Source organism: Lathyrus oleraceus, chromosome 4 (assembly GCF_024323335.1).
Source record: "Lathyrus oleraceus cultivar Zhongwan6 chromosome 4, CAAS_Psat_ZW6_1.0, whole genome shotgun sequence".
NCBI lineage: Eukaryota > Viridiplantae > Streptophyta > Magnoliopsida > Fabales > Fabaceae > Lathyrus > Lathyrus oleraceus.
This window is the reverse complement of record NC_066582.1, coordinates 320727390-320754169: the sequence shown is the minus strand read 5'-3', so window position 1 is coordinate 320754169 and position 26780 is coordinate 320727390.

Sequence of the window (26780 nt, the reverse complement as noted above, 5' to 3'; positions counted from 1 at the left end):
TTACATATAATGTATTTATTTTGGCATTTTGGATAATTGTCCTCTAATGGTGTGTCCTGTTTTAGTTGGAGGCATATACAAGAAACCCTACCTAATTCTAGAGAACATCTCTATCCCAAGGATAAGGAATTCTGCAGTTTTTTTTTGCATATTTTTTTTTGTTCATTTGCCACTTTCTTTGTTGTAATTTCTTTTATCTTTTTTCATTTTTACTCTTTGCATTTGTTGTACTAAAACTAAAAATCCTGTCCTATATGGGAATCCCTCAGTGAATCTGCTATTGGTGCAAGAACTTGGCATAAGGGGAGCCTAATTGTGCAGAAGAGATTGCAATGGTTGTGTTTCATATGGTGATCTCTACTCTACTATTAATTCTTCATGTTTCCTTGTATATATTACAGTCTTGTTTTCTCGATTTCTTTGCGAGTTCCCTGTACGTGTCACATGGAATATGTACTATGAAAACTTCTCATATATTTATGGAGGACATTTTTCTTGATGTTTCATAGAAGAGAGATTATAAAACTATAAATCATCTCTCCCATATATGGGTATCCCTCACATAATCTGCAACAGATGGAGAAACTTGGCAAAAAGGGAGCCTAATTGATGAGTACAAGAGGCTGCAGTTGGTTGTTGTACTTTTATCTGATGATCTCTTCTAAGGTCTTTTTTTCTCATTTCTTTGCGAGTTCCTCGTAGATGTCATATGTGGAATTTGAACCTTTGCGTTTAACAGGTCATTTTTTCCTTGAATGTACATTTGATTTTTATACTTTGCATTTTTGTACATTTGATGATTCATGGGAGAGAGTAATGAGGTAATGCTGTATATCTTTCACTGTCATACATCAGCTAAACCTGTTATTTCACACCACAGCTTTAGCTAAATTAAGTCCAACCAACAATTAAAGTATTGGTCTGTTCAATCATTATAACCTAATGTAGTAGAATCAAATTTTGATGCGTAATTGAGTTTACGATTTAAGGTAACTGAAATTGGAGAGCAAATAAACCAAATGAAGGAGTGTGCCCTACACAAGGAATAACTAACCCTTAATTTGATTTAAGTATTCTGATAATTAGAAAGTAAAATAGAAACTTATAATATATATTTTTTGTATTTAGATATTGGATGTTTGCTTATCTTTCTATTGTTAACCATATATGGCATAATTTAAACGAGATTCATGTCGTTCTCGAAATTATCTAAACACATGTCGTGCACATGCTGTTATTTTTGCTTTCGGCTGATAATACATGATTAACCAATATTTCTGCAATGAAAATTCTCAGGATGCTTTGGAGCCAATTATGAGCCAGGATACATTTGAGTACCATTGGGGAAAGCACCACAGAGCTTATGTAGATAACTTGAACAAGCAAATTGATGAAACAGATCTAGATGGGAAGTCACTTGAGGAAACTATAGTTATAGCGTACAATAACGGCGACATTCTTCCAACTTTCAACAATGCAGCACAGGCATGCATATATACCTATAACCATAATGAAGTCTAATTCATGTTTCTGTACCACAGGTTCTGTAATCTTGACCAATCTATTTCAGGTATGGAACCATGACTTCTAAAACTGATTGAAAGAGATTTTGGTTCATTTGAAAAATTTGTTGAGCAGTTCAAGCTTGCTGCTGCAACACAATTTGGTTCAGGCTGGGCATGGCTTGCATGTGAGTAAATTACCCTTCCTACCTTATACTCATTTCTAGGATTCATTTCGTTCTGCACCTCTTTCTTGGCTAAATTGAGACGTGTCTGCCTTTCTCAATGTGACATCAAGAACTTCACAGAATCACACCTCTCTTTAATCTTCTCTTGATACAATGGACATGAACTGAGAAGAACTCCAGGATAGATAAATCAAACGTCTTCATTTTTTTTAGTATTTGTCACAGTAGAATTTATATCTACACATGTATCTTTATATCTATACATGTATCATTCTGGGTTGAGTAATCCATATGTTTGAATTGCAGTCTGAATTTGGATATATTGGAGATGATGGAGGTGCCAAGGAGACCTGAATCACCATGTTTGGCTGGCGGAGCTGTAATTTGAACATTTTTGTACCTTTCTTTCTAATTCTTCTATGAATGTTTTTCCTTATAGTTTTTTGGTAGAACTAACCCACAAGTTGGGGAGGACCGTTATGCTGCAAAGCTCTCCTTCAAGAGATTTAACACTGCTGCATGCATAGGTCCGGGTTCGTATAGGGACTTCAGGTTATGCTGGAAGAGTCCCTTACCCTATCAACCAAGGATAATCTCTTCTACATACATGTATCTGAGGAACTTGAGGAACCCTAGCATCCAATATTATTTGTATCATTTTTTGTGTGGATATGTTTCAGGATTTTGATAATTGAGAGACACATTTAATCCGTTTTGCAGCAAGTTAAGAGGAATTAGAGTTTACCGATAGACAAATCAAATTTCTTTCATGAGTTTTGATACAATGGACATGGACAGAGAACGACTCCAGAATAAATAAACCAATATTCTTCTGTCTTATTTTTTTAGTATTTGTCACGGTAAAATATATATGTCCGTCTCATTTGGTATGAGTACAAGTGATGCATGTGTTTGGTTTGCAGTCTGAATTTGTAGATATTGGAGATGAGTGCCTCTGCTTGAACTAATTAACAAGGTGTCAAGGAGACCTGAGTTATCACGTTTGGTTGGCTGGGTTGTATATTCTCTGGCTGGGTTGTATATTCTGTTGCTGTGCTTAATTTGGTGATCTGAACTTAGATTTGAATATTTTTGCATCATTCCTTCGGATTCTTCTATGCAAGCTTGTTCTTAGATTTTCACACTTTCTCATTCATCTTGGAGATAATATATATTTTCTACTTACATGCTAGTGTTTTTTTAGGTAATGAAGCTTTTGTGCGTGTCTACACGAGGAACCTGATGTTATAGTCTGACTTAGCATACAAGATTATGGAATTACCTTTTTCCCTTCCCAAGTTTTGAGGAGTTTTTTACAAGATATGTGCTGTTTGTTATGATGATTGGTTGGTTGGGAGAACTTAACTTTGTTTGGATAGGTTTTCTGTAATCTTTTGTTATGATGTTTTTATTTATGATGTATGATGATTATGATTATGATTAATACTCCTAAAAGGACATCCTCTCTGTTTCAGTGGCCCAAAGTCTCTTGTCTTCTGTATTAGGATGAAACCAACATTATCATTACATGATCTCTGAGTTGGATAGAAACTTGTTCCAATGAATCCTCATATTTTGTAAGCTATATACTCTCTCTATGGACACCTTCTCTTAGATCGTAGTTGCCATTAATTTCAAACTTTATTTGATTCTGATGCTCAACATCTAGTTTTGTCAGATCCTTAGTCTTTTGTGTATGGATGTTACACAGGAGATAACCTGTATAAATGTCTCGTTTTCTGTGGAATCTGTGGCAGTTTGAGTTTGACGTTCTGTTTATATAGCTGCCGTCAAAGGTTCACATTCTTTCTGTTTATGGCTTTGGGAAAGAACATTCAATATATTAGTTACATATGGTGTATTTATTTTCATATTTGGTATAATTGTCTTCTAATGGCGTGTCATGTTTTAGTTGGAGGCATATGCAAGAAACCTTACCTAATTCTAGAGAACATCTCCCATCCCAAGGATAAGGAATTCTGTAATTTTTTTTTGCATATTTTTTGTTTTGTTGATTTTCCACTTCCTTCGTTGTAATTTATTTTATCTTTTTTCATTTTTATTCTTTGCAAGAATTTGGCATAAGGGGAGCCTAATCGAGTAGAAGAGATTGCAATTGGTTATGCTGTTTTACTTTCATATGGTGATCTCTACTCTACTATTAGTTCTTCATGTTTCCTTGTATATATAACGGTCTTGTTTTCTCGATTTCTTTGAGAGTTCCCTGTACGCGTCACATGGAATATGTATTATGAAAGCTTCATAGATATTTATGGAGGACATTTTCCTTGATGTTTCATAGAAGAGAGACTATAGAACTATAAATCATCTCTCCTTAATATGGTATCCCTCACATAATCTGCAATTGATGCAAGAACTTTGCAAAAGGGGAGCCTAATTGAGTACAAAAGGCTGCAGTTGGTTGTTGTACTTTCATTTGATGATCTCTTCTAAGGTCTTGTTTTCTCATTTCTTTGCGAGTTCCTTGTAGACGTCATATTACTATGAAAATTGATTAGATGATTGTCATGGACACTTTGCTTGATGATTCATGGGAGAGAGGCTATGAATGTATAGTGGAATTTGAACCTTTGCATTTAACTGGTCATTTTTTCCTTGAATGTACATTTGAATTTGTATTTTGCATTTTGTACATTTGATGATGCATTGGAGAGTAACAAGGTAACGCTGTTTTTTTTATTTTGCAGAAGGAATACAAGTATTAAGAGAGCTTCAGTGTTTATGTTTATGTAGTACATCTGCACCTCTTCCTTGGCTAAATTGAGACGCGTCTGCTTTTCTCAAAGTGTAGACATCAAGAACTTCACACAATCACACGTCTCTTTAATCTTCTCTTAAGGATTCGTGAGAATTTTTACATAGTCAATTTGGTTATGATTCATTATTTTGATGATTGAGACACATCCAATCCGTTTTGCAGTTAGTTTAGAGTTCTTGATTATTAGAGTCTCCCTATTGACGAATCAAATTTCTTCCATGAGTCTTATACAATCGACATGAACAGAGAACAACTCCAGGATAGATAAATAATAATTCTTCATTAAGTCTTTATCTTTTTGTATTTGTCATAGTAAATATATCTATACATGTATCATTTGGTGTTGAGTAATGCACGCCATTGGTTTGCAGTCTGAATTTGGAGATATTGGAGATGGGTGCCTCTGCGGTGTGAACTAATTAACAAGGCCTCATGTTTGGCTGGCTGAATATTCGGTTGTTATCCTTAATTTGGTGATCTAAACATAGATTTGAACATTTCTGCATCATTCCTTCTAATTCTTCTATTCAAGTTTGTGCTTAGATTTTGACACTTTCTTCACGTACTGAAGATTTTGCATTGGCCCAAAGACACTGATGTATTAGGATGAAACCAAAATTATCATTACATGATCTCTCTAGTTGGATGGAAAATTGTCAAATGAATCCTCATCTTTTGTTGGCAATGTTGTATACTTTATTGCTACTTCCTAGTTTGGTCATCTCTACTAATACTATTCACATTTCAATCTTTATTTGATTTTGATACTTAACATCTCCTTTTGTCAGATCCTTAGTCTTTTGTGTCTGGATGTTAACATGTGTGGCAGGCGTAGGTTCACATTATAGCTGCAGGCAGAGGTTCACACTATTTCTGTTTATAGCTTTGGCAAGGAACATTCAATTTTCGGCTTTGGGGTAGTTGTCCTCTAATGGTGGGTCCTGTTTTGCAGGCATACAAGAAACCATACCATATTCTAGAGTACATTTCTATCTCGCGGATAAGGAATCTGCAGTTTTTTGCACCTTTTTGTATTGTTGATTTGCCATTTTCTTTGTTATAATTTCTTTTTTCTTTTTTCATTTTTATTCTTGTCATATCTGATATAAGGCTAAAACTGAACTTCTCTTCCATATGGGTGTGCCTTACAGAATCTGCAATGGGTTTGAGGACTTGGCATAAGTGGAGCCTAATTGAGCACAAGAGGCTGCAATTGGTTGTTGTTGTTGTACTTTCATTTTGTGATCTCTACTATAACTATTAATTCTGTGTGTTTCTTTGTGTAATATTAAGGTCTTGTTTTCTCGATTTCTTCATGAGTTCCCTGTAGGCGTCACATGGAATATGTACTGTGAAGACTGCTTAGATGATTGTCATGGACATTCTACTTGATGTTTCATGGGAGAGAGGCTATGAAACTTAAAATCATCTCTCCCATACCGGTATCCCTCAAAGAGTCTGCAACTGGAGCAAGAAATTGACTTAATGGGGGAGCCTAGTTGAGCAGAAGACGCTACAATTGGTTATGGTCGTTGTTATTGTACTTTCATTTGGTGATCTCTACTACGACTATTGATTCTTCATGTTTACTTGTATATATTAAGATCTTTTCCGATACGAGTCACATGGAATATGTGCTGTGAGAACTGTTAGACGATTGTCATGGACATTTTTCTTGATTCATTGGAGAGAGGCTATGAATTTCGTGGAGTTTGAACCTTTGCATTGAACAGGTCATTTTTTTGTTAAATGTACACTTGATTTAGAATATAGGTGTCCTATGCGAGTGTAATGAAGAAATGTTGATTTTTGTGTTTTGCAGAAGGAATGCAAGTATTATGAGTGTTTTAGTATTTGTGGTTATGTAGTACATGTCCAACTCTTTCTTGACTAAGATTCTGTTTTGCTATATTCTTGTTTTTCTGTTGTGTTTTTATTGTTATTTTTTATTTATGATTATGATCTCCTAAGAAGATATCCTCTTAGTTACAGTTGGCCGGCCGAGGAACTCCTTCATTGGATGTTACATGTCATTACAAATTGGATGCAAAATTTGTTCCAATGAATCGTCATCTTTTGTAGGTTGTGGTGCATCCTCTCTACTGTTGCTATGCATTAATTTGGTCATATCTACAAAGACTTTTTACATTATCTACGAAGACTCTTTACATTTCAGTCTTTGTTTGATTTGATACTTAGCCTCTACTTTTGTCAGATCCTTTGTGTTTTCATCTGTGGATGTTACAGCGGAGATAGCCTCGAAATGAAGGTTAGCTTTGAAACCCCTGGTAAGCACAATAGGTTCACATACTCTGCATTCTGCTTTCTGATAAAACATGGGATTTCTTTCCTGCATATATAACACAATCTTCAAATGGCTACTGTTGTATTTCATCTGGTGATCTCTACTTTGACCACAGATTCTTTACGTTTCTCCATGATTTCTTCACGAGTTCCTTGTTGGTGTCACAGGGGAATAAATATTGTGGAAGCTGTGGCCAGATTTATCACGGTCATTTTGCTTTTTGTTTTACAGGCGAGAGATGCTATGAATGTACCTTGGTATTTGAAAGTTATGGTTGACATTATGAAGGAGATGCTTTAGTTTAAACCTTTGGATTAATGAATCATGTTTGCTCTCTCGGGGATGTACTTGTTCTGCGGTGTCCTAAGATGTGCAAAGTAGCATTACTGATTTTTGTCCTTAGAATTTCGTGTTTATGTGTGTTCAGTATTTATGGTTCTATATTACATGTCCACCTCTTGGATAATTTAGACATGCGTTTGTTTTGCAGAGTGAAGTATGAATGTCTAGAATGTTTAGAGTTTTGCAGAGTGAAGTTTGGATATCAATGTTTGGAGATACTTATTGCAATGGAGAATAAAGTAGAGTCTGTATTAATCAAAAATCTTCAATGATTCATCCTTCACTATTCAGTTAACACTCTTTGTGCTTACTTACGATGCTATTAGCAGGATATATGGTCTTTGGAAGCTTTGGGATTATATAAGCATTCTCTACTCAAGATGAAAGATTTTGGGGATAGCTCTTTGCGACATGATTTCACCAGGAGGAGCTATTACTGTGTGTGATTTTTGTAAGAATCTCCTCTACTAAATTGAGCCCTGTTTAGTAAACGGTGTGACGAACCTTTCGTCATGGTTGACTTAGTTCTTCATTTAGTTCCAAGAGTGTTAACTGATACTTATTTGGTAATGTCATATAATGTGATTCAACAGCAGTCGGTCGTCTTTAAAATGCCATTGGTAAGGGAAAAGGTCTATATTATCTCATTTCTTATATTTTTATGTCTTAGTGGAGTATTAAGTGCTGGTAAAAAATGATAGTCGATTAAGCTGCCTTTTTTTTACTAGATATTTGTCCATCTATTAAACTGCTCTTTTTGCTAGTTTCACGTCTTCTATACACACCATTGTGATTTGTTTTGGATATTTTTTAAAGAGATGGAACCTTTGAAGTTGAAGTAAGGCGTCTAGAGTTTTCGTTTAGAGTTTTTTGAAGTATGCTGCAACGTTTTAAGGCTAAAATTCAAGATCAAGTAAGCGTCTAGAGGTTGTTAAAGTATGCTGCAAAGTTTTCAGGCTAAAATTCAAGATCAAGTAGGTCTAGAGGTTGTTGAAGTATGCTGCAAAGTTTTCAGGCTAAAATTCAAGATCAAGTAGGCGTCTAGAGGTTTTTGAAGTATGCTGCAAAGTTTTAAGGCTAAAATTCAAGATAAAGTAGGCATCCCAACTATCTGAGGCTTTCTTGCACTGGTGAACAAGATGTTCGTTGACGATTACGAAGACAAATGTACTAAAAGAGAAGAGTATTTGCTATAAGAAATCTTTCTTAAGAAAAGAGAAGATGAACATTTTTATTAGTTACATATAATGTATTTATTTTGGCATTTTGGATAATTGTCCTCTAATGGTGTGCCTGTTTTAGTTGGAGGCATATACAAGAAACCTTCCCTAATTCTAGAGAACATCTCTATCCCAAGGATAAGGAATTCTGCAGTTTTTTTTTTGCATATTTTTTGTTTTGTTCATTTGCCACTTTCTTTGTTGTAATTTCTTTTATCTTTTTTCATTTTTACTCTTTGCATTTGTTGTACTAAAACTAAAAATCCTGTCCTATATGGGAATCCCTCGGTGAATCTGCTATTGGTGCAAGAACTTGGCATAAGGGGAGCCTAATTGTGCAGAAGAGATTGCAATGGTTGTGTTTCATATGGTGATCTCTACTCTACTATTAATTCTTCATGTTTCCTTGTATATATTACAGTCTTGTTTTCTCGATTTCTTTGCGAGTTCCCTGTACGTGTCACATGGAATATGTACTATGAAAACTTCTCAGATATTTATGGAGGACATTTTGCTTGATGTTTCATAGAAGAGAGGCTATAAAACTATAAATCATCTCTCCCATATATGGGTATCCCTCACATAATCTGCAACAGATGGAGGAACTTGGCAAAAAGGGAGCCTAATTGATGAGTACAAGAGGCTGCAGTTGGTTGTTGTACTTTTATCTGATGATCTCTTCTAAGGTCTTTTTTTCTCATTTCTTTGGGAGTTCCTCGTAGAAGTCATATGTGGAATTTGAACCTTTGCGTTTAACTGGTCATTTTTTCCTGGAATGTACATTTGATTTTTATACTTTGCATTTTTGTACATTTGATGATTCATGGGAGAGTAACGAGGTAATGCTGTGTTTGTATTTTGCAGAAGGAATACAAGTATTAGGAGAGCTTTTAACGGGTATATCTTTCAATGTCATACAACATCAGCTAAACCTGTTTTTTCACACCACAGCTTTAGCTAAATTAAGTCCAGCCAACAATTAAAGTATTGGCCTGTTCAATCATTATAACCTAATGTAGTAGAATCAAACTTTGATGCGTAATTGAGTTTACGATTTTTGAAGTAACTGAAATTGGAGAGCAAATAAAACAAATGAAGGAGTGTGTCCTACACAAGGAATTACTAACCCTTATTTGATTTAAGTATTCTAATAATTAGAAAATAAAATAGAAACTTATAATATATATTTTTTGTATTTAGATATTGGATGTTTGCTTATCTTTCTGTTGTTAACCATATATGGCATAATTTAAACGAGATTCATGTCGTTCTTGAAATTATATAAACACATGTCGTGCACATGCTGTTATTTTTGCTTTCGGCTGATAATCCATGATTAACCAATATTTCTGCAATGAAAATTCTCAGGATGCTTTGGAGCCATTTATGAGCCAGGATACATTTGAGTACCATTGGGGAAAGCATCACAGAGCTTATGTAGATAACTTGAACAAGCAAATTGATGAAACAGATCTAGATGGGAAGTCACCAGAAGAAACTATAGTTATAGCGTACAATAACGGCGACATTCTTCCAGCTTTCATGTTTCTAATTCATGTTTCTGAACCACAGGTTTTGTAATCTTGACCAATCTATTTCAGGTATGGAACCATGATTTCTTTTGGGAGTCCATGAAACCTGGTGGTGGCGGAAAGCCATCGGGGGAACTTCTAAAACTGATTGAAAGAGAATTTGGTTCATTTGAAAAATTGTCGAGCAGTTCAAGCTTGCTGCTGCAACACAATTTGGTTCAGGCTGGGCATGGCTTGCATGTGAGTAAATTACCCTTCCTACCTTATACTCATTTCTAGGATTCATTTCGTTCTGCACCTCTTTCTTGGCTAAATTGAGACGTGTCTACCTTTCTCAATGTGACTTCAAGAACTTCACAGAATCACACCTCTCTTTAATCTTCTCTTGATACAATGGACACGAACTGAGAACAACTCCAGGATAGATAAATCAAACGTCTTCATTTTTTTTAGTATTTGTCACAGTAGAATTTATATCTATACATGTATCTTGATATCTATACATGTATCATTTTGGGTTGAACCTTTACATTGAACAAGTCATTTTTTCGTGGAGTTTGAACCTTTGCATTTCGTGGAGTTTGAACCTTTGCATTGAACAGGTCATTTTTTCGTTAAATGTACACTTGATTTGGAATATAGGTGTCCTATGCGAGTGTAATGAAGAAATGTTGATATTTGTGTTTTGCAGAAGGAATGCAAGTATTAGGAGTGCTTTAGTATTTGTGGTTATGTAGTACATGTCCAACTCTTTCTTGACTAAGATGCGTCTGTTTTGCTATATTCTTCATTTTCTGTTGTGTTTTTATTGTTACAAATTGGATGGGAAATTTGTTCCAATGAATCATCATCTTTTGTAGGTTGTGGTGCATCCTCTCTACTGTTGCTATGCATTAATTTGGTTATATCTACAAAGGCTCTTTACATTATTTACGAAGACTCTTTACATTTTAGTCTTTGTTTGATTTGATACTTAGCCTCTACTTTTTTCAGATCCTTTGAGTTTTCATCTATGGATGTTACAGCGGTGAGAGCCTATAAATGTAGGTTAGCTTTGGAAACCGTGGTAGGCATAATAGGTTCACATACTTTGCATTCTTCTTTGTGATAAAACATGGGATTCCTTTCCTGCATATATAACACAATCTTTAAATGGCTACCGTTGTATTTCATCTGGTGATCTCCACTTTGACCACAGATTCTTTACGTTTCTCCATGATTTCTTTTTTCAAGATCTAGTTTTCTTGATTTCTTCACGAGTTCTTTGTTGGTGTCATAGGGGGATATATATTGTAGAAGTTGTGGCCAGATTTATCACGGACATTTTGCTTTTGTTTTACAGGCGAGAGATGCTATGAATGTACCGTGGTAGTTGAAAGTTATGGTTGACATTAAGAAGGAGATGCTTTAGTGTAAAGCTTTGGATTAATGAGTCATGTTCGCTCTTTCGTGGATGTACTTGTTTTACGGTGTCCTAAGATGTGCAAAGTAGCATTACTGATTTTTGTATTTAGAATTTCGTGTTTATGTGTGTTCAGTGTTTATGGTTCTGTATTACATGTCCACCTATCATAAGTTCCCCGTGGACTTCACACAAGAACCCATACTGTGAAGGCTGTGGCAGAGATTATCATAGACATGGTTTTCCTTGTGTTACTGGGCTGAGAGGCTTTGAATGTACCATGGGATTTGAAAGATATCACAAACATTATTAAAGACATGCTTTCTAGCCTTTGTATTTAATGCGGGTCTTTTTTCTTCTAGTGTAATTTGACAACGTTAATTTTTGTGTTTAGAATTTGACTGTCGTTTTTTTGCAGTACATCTCAATCTCTTTCTTGGATCATTGAACAAATGCTTGGGGATATACTTCATACGATGGACAAGAGGAGTCCTGATATGTCAGATTTCTTCAATGATCTATCCTTTGCTATTTTTATTTTTGGGCTCTGTTTATAGAACACAAACTGAATTGCAAACCTAATTTTATGCTGCATTTGTTCTTCTTGGCATAGAGCCTTGTCTTTGATTTGATGACCTATAGTAAATTCTTCTTGTTTTAGTAGTAAATTCTTCTTGTTTTAGTATTTCTATATTGGTTATGAGAGCTTACTTTTCTTGATTTGTTATTTTCCTTTGTTATTGCAGAAGAGGTATTCTTCTTGGGTTTATCTTCCTCTTTTTTCCTTGATTATAGGTTTATGCTTAAATATAAAATTTCAATTCTTTTAGATTATTTGTTTAATTTTTTGATGTTGGTTGCAGAGTAAATGTTACATGGGCAAGGACATGTGAGCCATAATGATATGTCGATGTGTTTTAGTTTGGTGACTCTACTCAGATTAGGAACTCTTTAGGGTTCAGTATTTTTGTTTCATCATACACATTCCTATCATCTTTGGGATAAAATTATGCATTTTCTATGATACACAATTCTTCCAGTTTTGTATTTTTGTTTCACCATATTCGTAACATGAATTTTACTCTGGTTTAGAGCATACAAGATTTTAGGGAAACTCTGTCCTTCCTAAAATGAGGAAAGTTTAGGAGTTGTTTGTTTCAGTGATTGGGACAAGTTGGTTTGGTAAAATAATATTCTTTTGCATTTATAATTAAAATGACATCCTCTTCGTTACACTGGCCTAACGGCTCTTCTATATTAGGTTGAAGCTTAAATTGTGACATTTCATATTAAGTACAAGATCTTGTAGATTGGATGGAAGTCTAATTGATTGTGTTCTTATGCTTTAATTTGGTCAGCTCTCTACTAAGAATGACTTCATATTTCAGTCTTTTTTATTGATACTTAGCAAATATGTAAATTAGATCCTTTGAATTTTCTTGGTGTGTGTTACAGGGGAGAGTCTATGAATTTGTGGTGTTCTGTGACCTGGGGTAAGCAGAGGTTAGCATACTGTCCGTTAAACCTTGGGATAAATCGAGTCGCTTTCTTACAATGTGTTTGTTTTGGGATTGGGAATATTTGTCCTCTTCCTGTTAGTATTGGAGTTTGTGTTTTTTGTACCAGGAACAGGTAGTATTGCAGTTTGTGATTTTTGTAAGAATCTCCTCTGCTAAATTGAGCTCTGTTTAGTAAACGGCGTGACGAGCCTTTCGTCATGGTTGACTTAGTTCTTCATTTAGTTCCGAGATTGTTAACTGATACTTATTTGGTTATGTCATATAATGTGATTCAATAGCAGTCGCCCGTCTTTAAAATGCCATTGGTAAGGGAAAAGGTCAAAATTATCTTATATCTATATTATCTCATTTCATATATTTTTATGTCTAAGTGCTAGTAAAAAATGAGAGTCTAATAAGCTGCCTTTTTTTCTACTAGATATTTGTCCGTCTATTAAACTGCTTTTTTTCCTAGTTCTCGTCTTCTATTATGTGGTTATACACACCATTGTAATTTGTTTTTGATTTCTTTTAAAGAGATGGAACCTTTGAAGTTGAAGCAAAGGCGTCTAGAGCTTTAAGGCTAAAATTCAAGATCAAGAAGTAGGCATCCCAACTATTAGAGACTTTCTTGCATGGTGTGATCAAGATGTTCGTTGACGATGACGAAGACAAATGTACTAAAATTGAAGACAAACTAAAAGAGAAGAGCATTAGCTATAATAAATCTTTCTTAAGAAAAGAAAAGATGTACCACTCTGGTGGTAAGATTGAGATGTTATCCATTCTTCCATCTTTATATAACATTAATTTCAGTGTTCAATTTTTGTAATGATTTTAGAACATTTATAGTTGAATCATAGATATTACTTGCTTATTTCCTTGCATCTTTGTGGATTATGGACACGAACTGAGAACCACTCCAGGATAGATAAATCAAACATCTTTATTTTGTAGTATTTGTCACAGTAAAATTTATATCTATACATGTATCATTCCTTCTAATTCTTCACTCAAAGTTTGTCCTTAGATTTTCAGATTTTCTCATTCATCCTGGGGATAACTTTTTTTGTTAGGACTAACCCATGAGCCGGGGAGGACCATTATGCTGCAAAGCTCTCCTTCAAGAAATTTATCACTCTGCATGTCTAGGACTGGGAGATTTAACACTGCTGCATGCTTAGGGCCGGGTTCAATCGAGGACTTCTGGTTAAGCTTTAAGAGTCCATTACCATATCAACCAGGGATAATCTTTTTTACATAAATGTATCTGAGGAACTTGAGGAACCTGAGTTATATTCTGACTTAGCATACAAGATTATTTGTATCATTTTTTTTGGATGTGTTTCATGATTTTGGTAATTGAGAGACACATTTAATCTATTTTGCAGCATGTTAAGAGGAATTAGAGTTTACCCATTAGACAAATCAAATTTCTTTCATGACTCTTGATACAATGGACAAGGACAGAGAACAACTCCAGGATAGATAAACCAATATTCTTCTTTGTCTTATTTTTTTAGTATTTGTTACGGTAAAATATATATGTAATGTACATGTCTCATTTGGTATGAGTACAAGTAATGCATGTGTTTGGTTTGTAGTCTGAATTTGGAGATATTGGAGATGAGTGCCTCTGCTTGAACTAATTAACAAGGTGTCAAGGAGACCTGAAGCATCACGTTTGGCTGGCTGGGTTGTATATTCTTTGGCTGGGTTGTATATTCTGTTGCTGTGCTTAATTTGGTGATCTAAACTTAGATTTGAATATTTTTGCATCATTCCTTCTGATTCTTCTTTGCAAGCTTGTGCTTAGATTTTCACACTTTCTCATTCATCCCGGAGAAAATCTTTTTTTTTTACTTACATGCTAGTGTTTCTTCAGGTAATGAAGCTTTTGTGTGTGTCTACACGAGGAGCATGATGTTACAGTCTGACTTAGCATACAAGATTATGGAATTGCTTTTTTCCCTTCCCAAGTTCAGGAGTTTTTTACAAGATATGTGTTGTTTGTAATGATGAGTGGTTGGTTGGGAGAACTTAACTTTGTTTGGATAGGTTTTCTATAATCTTTTGTTATGATGTTTTTATTTGTGATTTATGATGATTATGATTATGATTCATACTCCTAAAAGGATATCCTCTCTGTTTAAGTGGCCCAAAGACTTGTCTTCTGTATTAGGATGAAACCAAAATTATCATTACATTATCTCTGTGAGTTGAATAGAAACTTGTTCCAATGGATCCTCATGTTTTGTAGGCCATATACTCTCTTTATCGACACCTTTTCTCAGATCGTTAATTCCAATCTTTATTTGATTTTGATGAGCTTTCGGAAAGAACATTCAATATATTAGTTACATATAATATATTTTGGTATTTGGGATACTTGACCTCTAATGGTGTGTCCTGTTTTAGTTGGAGCCATATACAAAAACCTTACCTAATTCTAGAGAACATCTCTATCCCAAGTATAAGGAATTCTGTAGTTTATGTTTTGCATATTTTTTGTTTTGTTGATTTTCCACTTCCTTTGTTGTAATTTCTTTTATCTTTTTTCATTTTTATTCTTTGCATTTGTGATATATAAGACTAAAACTAAAATTCGTCTCCTATATGGGTATCCCTCAGTGAATCTGCAACTGGTGCAAGAACTTGGCATAAGGGGAGCCTAATTGAGCAGAAGAGATTGCAATTGGTTGTGTTGTTGTACTTTCATATGGTGATCTCTACTCTACTATTAATTCTTCATGTTTCCTTGAATATATTATGGTCTTGTTTTCTCGGTTTCTTCGTGAGTTTACGCGTCACATGGAATATGTATTATGAAAACTTATTAGATATTTATGGAGGACATTTTGCTTGATGTTTCATAGAAGAGAAACTATGAAACTATAAATCATCTATCCCATACATGGGTATCCCTCACAAAATCTCTACTAAGGTCTTGTTTTCTAATTTCTTTTCGAGTTCCTTGTAGACGTCATATAGAATATTTACTGTGAAAACTGATTAGAATATTGTATTTTGTACATTTGATGATTCAGGGAGAGAGTAATGAGGTAATGCTGTTTTTTTGTATTTTGCAGAAGGAATACAGGTATTAGGAGAGCTTCAGCATTTATGCTTATTTAGTACATCTGAACCTCTTTCTTGGCTAAATTGAGACGTCTGCTTTTCTCAAAGTGTAGACATCAAGTACTTCACACAATCACCTCTCTTTAATCTTCTTTAAGGATCCATAAGAATTTTTACATAACTATTTTGATGATTGAGACTCATCCACTCCGTTTTGCAGTTAGTTTAGAGGTCTTGATTATTAGAGTCTCCCGATTGACGAATCAAATTTCTTCCATGAGTCTTATACAATGGACATGAACAGAGAACAACTCCAGGATAGATAAATCAAAATTCTTTATTAAGTCTTTATCTTTTAGTATATGTCACAGCAAATATATCTATATATGTATCATTTGGTGTTCAGTAATGCACGCATTTGGTTTGCAGTTTGAATTTGGAGATATTGGAGATGAGGGCCTCTGCGGTGTGAACTAATTAACAAGGCATCATGTTTGGCTGACTGAATATTATGCTGCTATCCTTAATTTGGTGATCTAAACATAAGTTTGAACATATTTCTGCATCATTCCTTCTAATTCTTCTATTATGCAAGTTTGTGCTTAAATTTTCATACTCTCTCATTCATCCTGGGGTTAATCTTTTTTTTTTCTTTCAAGATGATGTTGATTTTTGTATTTCTTCACGTAATGCAGCTTTTGTACGTGTCTATACACGAGGAACTTGAGTTATAGTCTGACTTAGCATACAAGACTATGGAATTACTTTTTTTCTTTTCCCAAGTTGAGGATTTTATTACAAGATAAGTGTTTGTTATGTTGATTGGTTGGTTGGGGAGAAATTAACTTTTGTGGGAGATGTTTTCTATGTTGTTCTGTTATGATGTATTTATTTGTGATTAATGATGGTTACATTGCAGTGGCCCAAAGACTCTTCTGTCTTAGGATGAAACCATAATTATCATTACATGATCTCTCGAGTTGGATGGAAATTTGTTCTAATGAATCCTCATCTTTTGTTGGCAATGTTTATACTTTGTTGCTACACCCTATTTTGGTCATCTCTACTAATACTATTCACATTACAATCTTAATTTGACTTTGATACACAACATCTCCTTTTGTCAAATCCTTAGTCTTTTGTGTCTGGACTCTAGATGTTTACAAATGTGGCAGGGGTAGGTTCACATTATAGCTGCAGGCAGAGAGGTCCTCTAATGGTGTGTCTTGTTTTAGATGGAGGCATACAAGAAACCATACCATATTCTAGAATACAATTCTATCTCGAGGATAAGGAATTCTGCAGTATTTTTGCACCTTTTTGTTTTGTTGGTTTGCCACTTTTTTTGTTATAATTTCTTTTTTTCTTATTCATTTTTATTCTTGTCATATCTGATATAAAAGGCTAAAACTGAACTTTTCTTCCATATGGGTGTCCCTCACAGAATCTGCAATTGGTGTAAGAACTTGGCATAAGTGGAGCCTAATTAAGCACAAGAGGTTGCAATTGGTTGTTGTTGTTGTACTTTCATTTAGTGATCTCTACCATGACTATTAATTTTTCATGTTTCTTTGTATGTATTAAGGTCTTTTTTTTCGCTATCGTCGTTGTAGATGATTGTCGCGGACATTCTACTGGATGTTTCATGGGAGATAAGCTATGAAACTAATAATAATCTCTCCCATATGGGTATCCCTCAAAGAGTCTATAATTGGAGCAAGAACATGACTTAAAGGGGGGCCTAGTTGAGCTGCGATTGGTTATGTCGTTGTTATTGTACTTTCATATGGTGATCTCTACTATGACTATCGATTCTTCATGTTTACTTGTATATATTAAGATCTTGTTTCTCTATTTCTTGGTGAGTTTCTGGTAGGCGTCACATGGAATATGTACTGTGGGAACTGCTTAGATGAATGTCTTGGGACATTTTGCTTGATTCATTGGAGAAAGGCTATGAATTTCGTGGAATTTGAACCTTTGCAAGATAACAGGTCATTTTTTTTGTTAAATATACACTTGATTTGGAACTAGGCATCCTATGCAAGTGTTTTGAAGAAACGTCCATCTCTTTCTTGTCTAAGATGTGTCTGTTTTGCTATATTCTTCTTTTTCTGTTGTGTTTTTTTATTTATTTTTTATTTATGATTATGATACTCCTCCTAAGAAGTTATCCTCTTCGTTACAGTTGGCCGGCCAAAGGACTCCTTTATATTTAGAGGAGGCCGGAATTGTGTCATTTCATATGAGTACATGTCATTGCAAATTGGATGGGAAATTTGTTCCAATGAATCATTATCTTTTTGTAGGTCGTGGTGCATTCTCCCTACTGTTGCTCTGCATTAATTTTGTCATATCTACGAAGACTCTTTACATTTCAGTCCTTGTTTGATTTGATAACTTAGCCTCTACTTTTGTCAGATTCTTTGAGTTTTCATCTGTGGATGTTACAGCGGCGATAGCCTAGAAATGTAGGTTAGCTTTGGAACCCGTGGTAGGCATATAACACATAATATCTGCAAATGGTTACTGTTGTATTTCATAATAATGCAAATGGCTACTGTTCTATTTTCTCAGCATAATGAGCATGATTTTCTGTAGATGGAGGAATTTGGAATAGCTTGGTGAAATCACTTTATTCCTGCGACCTGTCATTTGGTTTGGAGAATTACACATGTAGCTTCATGTAAGAAACGGACGACCTTCTCTTGAGCTAATCGTTGTGAACTGCCTTTGTTAACTAATGTTATTAGCATATTATATGGTCTGTGGAAGCTTTGGGGTTTATGTCTATTCAAGATGACAGATTTTGGATAGCTTGTTGTGAGATGATTTCATCAGGAGCTATTACTCTATGTGATTTTTGTAAGAATCTCCTCTGCTAAATTGAGCATGTTCAGTAAACGGCATTACCCCTGATCATATATTAGGCAAGAGCCTTACTTCATGGTTGGCCTAGTTCTTCATTTAGTTTCATGGCTTATCCTAGAGTGTAAACCGATTTTAATTTGGTATTGTCATAGAATGTGATTCAACAGACATCTTTAAAAGACATCTTCAAAGCGGCGTTAAATTATCTCATTTCTATATCATCTCATTTCATATATTTTTATGTCTTGGAGTACTAAGTGCTGGTAAAAAAAGGGAGTCGGTTAAGCTGCGTTTTTTTACTAGATCTCCGTCATTTATTAAACTGCTTTTTTTGACTGAGTTCTCATGTGGTTATACACACCATTGTGATTTACTTTTGAATTTTTGTAAAGAGATGGAGCAAGGCCTGGAGTTTTGTGAAGTATGCGGAAGTTTTAAGAGTTGTTGAAGGCCTATACTTGTGCATCAAACTGGAGATAAAGCTAAAATTCAAGATCAAGAAGTAAGTGGGCATGCCAGCTATCTGAGACTTGTGCATCAAATTTGAGGTAAGGTTAAATTTTATGATATACATTTTCATATTTGTTTGTTTGTTATTAGATAAAAAAATGTTTATTAAAGTTAAATAAGGACTAATACATTTGTTTGGTTTATTCAATGACTATGTTTCAAATGGTGACTGATACAAAATTGTTCAATAAAGTTAAATACACAAAAAAAAATCAGTATCAAACTACAAATAAATAGTTATTATAGAAAATAAAAAAAAATAGAAATTTAAAATTTTTATGAACAAACACCATTAAAAATCACATCATTTCAAAAAATAGTGATGAAGAAAGAATTGTTTATATCAATGTTTTAAAAAGTTGGATCAGAGGTCGAACCGGTGAAATATATTCGGTTTAAAATTCAAATTGGTAAAATCTATAATCAAGCCGTTTATTAAATAAATTAATAATATGAAATCAAATTTTATATATGTCACATAATATATTTACAACTTATTAAAATAAATAATTTAAAAATTTATTATAAATTTAGTACAATAATATCAATAATATATATAATAATATAACATAACGGTTTACTTAATTTCAATCTTTATTTAAAGATAATTTCTCTTTGTGCTTACTTACAATGCATCGAGCTTGGTACGAACTTTGCTCTGTAGCTAAAACTGCCTTTGTTAACTCATGTTATCATGCACATGTTGGTTCACAGTGATTTCTCTTTGTGCTTACTTACAATGCTATTAGCAGTATATATGGTGTTTGGGAGCTTTGGGATTTATATAAGCATTCTCTATTCAAGCTGAAAGATTTTTGATAGCTCTTTGCGACATGATTTCACCAGGAGGAGCTATTACGGTGTGTGATGTTTGTAAGAATCTCCTCTGCTAAATTGAGCTCTGTTAAGTAAACAGCGTGACGAGCCTTTTGTCATGGTTGACTTAGTTCTTCATTTAGTTCCTAGAGTGTTAACATATACTTATTTGGTAATTTCATTCAATGTGAATCTACAGCAATCGGCCGTCTTTAAAATGCCATTGGTAAGGGAAAAGGTCAAAATTATCTCATTTCATATATTTTTATATCTTAGTGGAGTATTAAGTGCTGGTAAAAAATGAGAGTTGATTAAGCTGCCTTTTTTTACTAGATATCTGTCCGTCTATTAAACTGCTTTTTTTCCTAGTTCTCGTCTTCTATTATGTGGTTATACATACCATTGTGATTTGTTTTTGATTTTTTTTAAAGAGATGGAACCTTTGAAGTTGAAGCAAGGCGTCTAGAGTTTTTTGAAGTATGCTGCAAAGTATTAAGGCTAATATTCAAGATGAAGAAGTAGGCATCCCAACTATCAGAGACTTTCTTGCACACGTGAACAAGATGTTCGTTGACGATGACGAAGACAAATGTACTGAAAGAGAAGAGCATTAGCTATAAGAAATCCTTAAGAAAAGAGAAGATGTACATTTATATTCCTCGGAGCTTTGGCAACCACTCTGGTGGTAACATTGAGATGTTATCCATTCTTCCATCTTTATATGACATTAATTTCAGCGTTCAGTTTTTGTAATGATAACAAAACATTCATAGATGAATCATAGATATTACTTTCTTACTTCCTTCCATCTTTGTGGATTATGGACACAAACTAAGAACAACTCCAGGATAGATAAATCAAACGTCTTTATTTTTTAGTATTTATCACAGTAAAATTTATATCTACATGTATCATTTGGGGTTGATTAATGAATTTGTTTGTATTGCAGTCTGAATTTGGATATAGTGGAGATGACGGAGGTGCCAAGGAGACGTGAATCATCATGTTTGGCCGGCTGAGCTGTAATTTGAACAACTTTGTATCATTCCTTCTAATTCTTCTATGAAAGTTTGTCCTTAGATTTTCAGACTTTCTCATTCATCCTGTGGATAACGTTTCTTGGTAGAATTAACCCACGATCCGGGGAGTACCATTTTGCTGCAAAGCTCCCCTTAAAGAGATTTAACACTGCTGCATGCTTATGGCCGGGTTCAAACGAGGACTTCTGGTTAAGCTGGAAGAGTCCCTTACCATATCAACTATGGATAATTTTTTTTACATACATGTATCTGAGGAACTTGAGGAACCTAAGTTATAGTCTGACTTAGCATACAAGATTATTTGTATCACTTTTTTTTGGATATGTTTCATGATTTTGATAATTGAGAGAGACACATTTAATTTGTTTTGCAGCATGTTTCATATTGAGTACAAGATCTTGTAGACGGAATGGAAGTTTTGCAGACTGTGTTCTTATGCTTTAATTTGGTCAGCTGTCTACTAATGACTTCATATTTCATTCTTTTTTGTTGATACTCAGCAAAAAATTGTGATGTTAAAACTTATCTATATTAGGTTGAAGCTTAAATTGTGATGTTTCATATTGAGTACAGGATCTTATAGACTCGATGGTAGTTTTGCAGGCTGTGTTCTTATGCTTTAATTTGGTCAGCTCTCTACTTAAAATGACTTCATATTTCAGTATTTTTTGTTGATACTCAGCAAATTTGAACAATTATGTATCATTCCTTCTAATTCTTCTATGAAAGTTTGTCCTTAGATTTTCAGACTTTCTCACTCATCCCGGGGATAACTTTTTTATGTAAAACTAACCCACGAGTCAAGGAGGACCATTATGCTGCAAAACTCTCCTTCAAGAGATTAAACACTGCTGCATGTCTAGGGCTAGGAGATTTAATGCTGCTGCATGCTTAGGTCCGGGTTTAAACGAGGACTTCTGGTTATGCTGGTAGAGTCCCTTACCATATCAACCAGAGATAATCTTTTTTACACACATGTATCTGAGGAACTTGAGGAACCTTAGCATACAAGATTATTTATGAAACTAAAAATCAATTCAACCATATGGGTATCCCTCAAAGAGTCTGCAACTGGAGCAAGAACTTGACTTAAAGTGGAGCCTAGTTGAGCAGAAGACGTTGCAATTGGTTTTTGTCGTTGTGATTGTACTTTCATCCGGTGATCTCTAATACGACTATTGATTCTTCATGTTTACTTGTATATATTAAGATCTTGCTTTCTCGTTTTCTTGGTTTGTTGATAGGGGTCACATGGAATATGTACATTGAGAACTGATTAGGTGATTGTCATAGACATTTTGCTTGATTCATTGGAGAAAGGCTCTGTATTTCGTGGAATTTTAATATTTGCGTTTAACAGGTCATTTTTTCGTTAAAGGTACACTTGATTTGAAATATAGTTGTCCTATGCGAGTGTAATGATTGAATGTTGATTTTTGTGTATTGCAGAAGCAATGCCAATATTAGGGGTGCTTTAGTATTTGTTATGTAGTACATGTTCAACTCTTTCTTGACTAAGGTGTGTCTGTTTTGCTATATTCTTTTTTTGTTGTGTTTTTGTTGTTATATTTATGATTATGATACTCCTAAGAAGATAGCCTCTTTGTTACAGTTGGCTCCCGAAGGACTTCTTTATTTTTAGAGGCGGCCAAATTTGTGTCATTTCATATGAGTACATGCCATTACAAAATGGTTGGGAAATTTGTTCCAATGAATCATCATCCGAAGACTCTTTACATTTCAGTCTTTGTTTGATTTGATAGTTAGCCTCTACTTTTGTCAGATCCTTTGAGTTTTCATCTGTGGATGTTACAGTGGAGATGGCCTATAAATGTAGGTTAGCTTTGGAACATGTGTTAGGCATACTAGGTTCACATACTTTGCATTCTGTTTAGTGATAAAACATGTAATTTCTTTCCTGCGTATAACACATAATCTCCAAATGGCTACTGTTGTATTTCATCTGGTGATCTCTACTTTGGCCATAAAGTCTTTACGTTTCTCCATGATTTCTTTATTCAAAATCTAGTTTTCTTGATTTCTTCATGACTTCCTTTTTCGTGTTACAGGGCGATATATATTGTGGAAGCTGTGGCCAGATTTATCAAGGACATTTTGCTTTTTGTTTTACAGGTGAGAGATGCTATGAATGTACCGTGGTATTTGAAAGTTATGGTTAACATTATGAAGGAGATGCTTTAGTTTAAAACATTGGATTAATTAGTCACGTTTGCTCTCTCGTGGATGTACTTGTTTTGGGGTGTCCTAAGATGTGAAAAGTAGCATTTATGATTTTTGTGTTTAGAATTACGTGTTTATGTGTGTTCAGTATTTATGGTTCTATATTACATGTCCACCTCTTGGATAATTGAGACGTGCGTTTGTTTTGTAGAGTGAAGTATGAATGTCTAGAATGTTTAGAGTTTTGCACAATGAAGTTTGAATATCAATGTTTGGAGATATTTGATGCAATGGAGAAGAAAGTAGAGTTCGTTTTAATCAAATATCTTCAATGATTCAGCCTTCACTATTTTTATTTTTGTGCTCTGTTTGGTTTAATGCAATGGTGAAGAAAGCATAGTTCCGATAAAAATGGAGAACTTGGTTAGGAGTTGTTTGTTTTGATGATTGGGACAAGTTGGTTAGGTAAAATGATATTCTTTTGCATTTATACTCTTTAAATGACATACTCTTCGTTACACTAGCCTAACGGCTCTTCTAAATTAGGTTGCATATTGAATACAAGATCTTGTAGACGGGATGGAAGTTTTGCAGATTGTGTTCTTATGCTTTTATTTGGTCAGCTCTCAATAAGAATGACTTCATATTTCAGTCTTTTTTGTTGATACTTGTTGTAAATATTAGATTGTAAATAGTAATTATTTCTATTAGTAATGAGGCCCATTAGATTTTCTATTCTCTCTTATTTAAAGCATGTAGATGTAACATGTAAGAATCACTTTTTAATATATCAGTAAAATATTTTACAACATGGTATCAAGAGCTCCCGATTTTGGGGGATTCGCTTCCACCTAAACCCTAGCCGCCTTGTAGCGGAGTTTTTTTTACTGCAGTTTGCAGTTTGTTGTTGTTTTTGGGTGTTTGGGTCATTGTTGTTTTGTGTTGTAGCACATCGTGCTTCTTGTTTTTGTTCACTCATCTTTGAAACCCTAACCCATCCTGTTTCTTGGTTTGTTTTCTCTCGATTGTCCTTTCAATGGCTGAGATTATTAACGATCAACCACCTCCACCTCCACCTCCACCTCCCACAAATCCACCAGTTACTGGGTCTCTAGCAGTTACTGGTAAGAGTTTGTGTTCCCGATCTCTTACTGTTTGTGGTAATATTCCTAAGAATGCGTGGATTCTTGACTCTGGTGCTACTAATCATATGACATTTGATTTCACATTAATATGCTCTTATACCACACCTTCGAGTATTCCTTATATCACTGTTGCTGATGGCTCTCATGCTTGTGTTGTTGGCACTGGAAATATTGACTTGCAACCTCCATTCCAGTTGCAATCTGTGCTTCATGTTCCCATACTTTCCCACAATTTAATTTCCATCCATAAGCTTACCCGTGATCTGAATTGTAAAGTAATTTTTTCTATGTCCCATTGTGTTTTTCAGGACCTTACCACGGGGCAGACGATTGGAATTGCTAAGGAAAAGGAAGGGTTATACTACTTCTCTGATGACCATCCAAAGGTGTTGTCCTCCTGTTTCCAGTCTCAGTCTTCCTCTTCAGCCTCACAAATTTGGCTTCAGCACAAGCGTCTCGGTCATCCTCCATTTTATATAATTAAGTCTATGTTTCCGTCGTTGTTCTTACACCATTCTGTTGAGTCTTTTAAGTGTGATGTTTGTCAGTTGGCAAAACACAATCGTGTATCTTTTCCTTCCAGTTTTAATAACAGTGATGAACCTTTTGATTTGATTCATTCTGATGTTTGGGGACCTGCCCCTACCTCTAATATTTTTGGTGCAAAATGGTTTGTCTCATTTATTGATGATTGTACTCGGGTAACTTGGATTTTCTTGATGAATACTAAATCCGAAGTACCACAAATATTTATCCAATTTTATAATATGGTACAAACGCAATTTGGAAAAGGCATAAAAAGAATTCGTTCTGACAATGGTAAAGAATATGTCAATCATACCTTTTCCAACTTCACTAGTAAACATGATATTCTCCATGAATTCACATGTGTTGACACCCCACAACAAAACGGTGTCGCAGAAAGAAAAAATCGTCATTTACTTGAAGTTGCTAGATCTCTCCTTTTTCAAATGTCTGTTCCTACCTCTTATTGGGGTGAGGCAATTCTTACTGCTGCCTATCTGATTAACCGGATCCCATCTCGAGTGTTAGGTAATAAAAGTCCTGCCCAATTTATGCTTTCACGTTTTCCATCTTTTCCTATCTTACACGCTCTTGAGTCTCGCATTTTTGGTTGTGTTGCTTTTGTTCATGTTCACAAACAATATCGCAACAAATTGGATCCCCGTGCTGTCAGATATATCTTTCTGGGTTATGCACCCAACAAAAGAGGGTACAAATGTTATCATCCTCCGAGTCGAAAATTCTTTGTCTCCAAAGATGTCACCTTTCATGAAAATGTGTCATATTTCACTCGTTCTCAGTCTCAGGGGGAGAACATAAGTGACTTAGAGTCAGAGTCAGAGTCTGAGTCCGAGTTTCTGATCCTTGGTCCTAGCCTCCCTAGAACACCTATCAGTGTTCCCTCTCTTGAACCCGAGTTCTCACCTAGTTTGAGTTTGAGTCCTAGTTCAACACCTGAATCTGAGCCAGTAAGTGTTCCTGGTCCTTCAAGGCCTTCTGTTTTACAGGAATCAGCACCTCTAGCACCAACTCTAGTGTATCAGAGAAGAAGTAAACCTGACCTTCTCCAGAAACAAATCCAATCGCCTGAACTGGAGGTAAGTACTGAAAATGATTCCTCTAGTGATGATTGTGCCATTTCTGATACTTGTGACACTAATCCAGTTGATTTATCCATTGCTTTGAGGAAGGATAAAAGATCTTGTCCCTCCCTATATCGACACCCTATCTCTCAATATGTCTCCACTAAACATCTTTCCACACAATATCAAAGTTTTATTGCAGCTGTTGATTCTGTGAAAATCCCATCATCTGTTGAAGAAGCATTGCAAAATAGAAATTAGGTCCAAGCTATGGATGAGGAAATGAGAGCACTTGAAAAAAATGGTACTTGGGAGATTATTGAAAGGAAAAGAGACAAAAGTCCAGTTGGATGCAGATGGATCTATACTGTAAAGTACAAATCTGATGGTACAATTGATCGGTACAAAGCAATACTAGTGGCAAAAGGTTATACTCAGACGTATGGTATTGATTATGAGGAGACATTTGCCCCAGTGGCAAAGATGAATACTGTTCGAATTTTACTATCTCTTGCTGCTTCATGTGGATGGGAATTGCAACAGTTTGATGTTAAAAATGCGTTCTTGCATGGAGACTTAGAGGAAGAAGTGTATATGGAGATTCCACCAGGTGTTGGCATAACAAATGGAGCTAACAAGGTGTGTAAATTGAAGAAAGCTTTATATGGACTAAAGCAGTCCCCTCGGACATGGTTTGGAAGATTCACAAAGGCAATGATGTGTTTGGGCTATAAGCAAAGTCAAGGAGACCACACTTTATTTT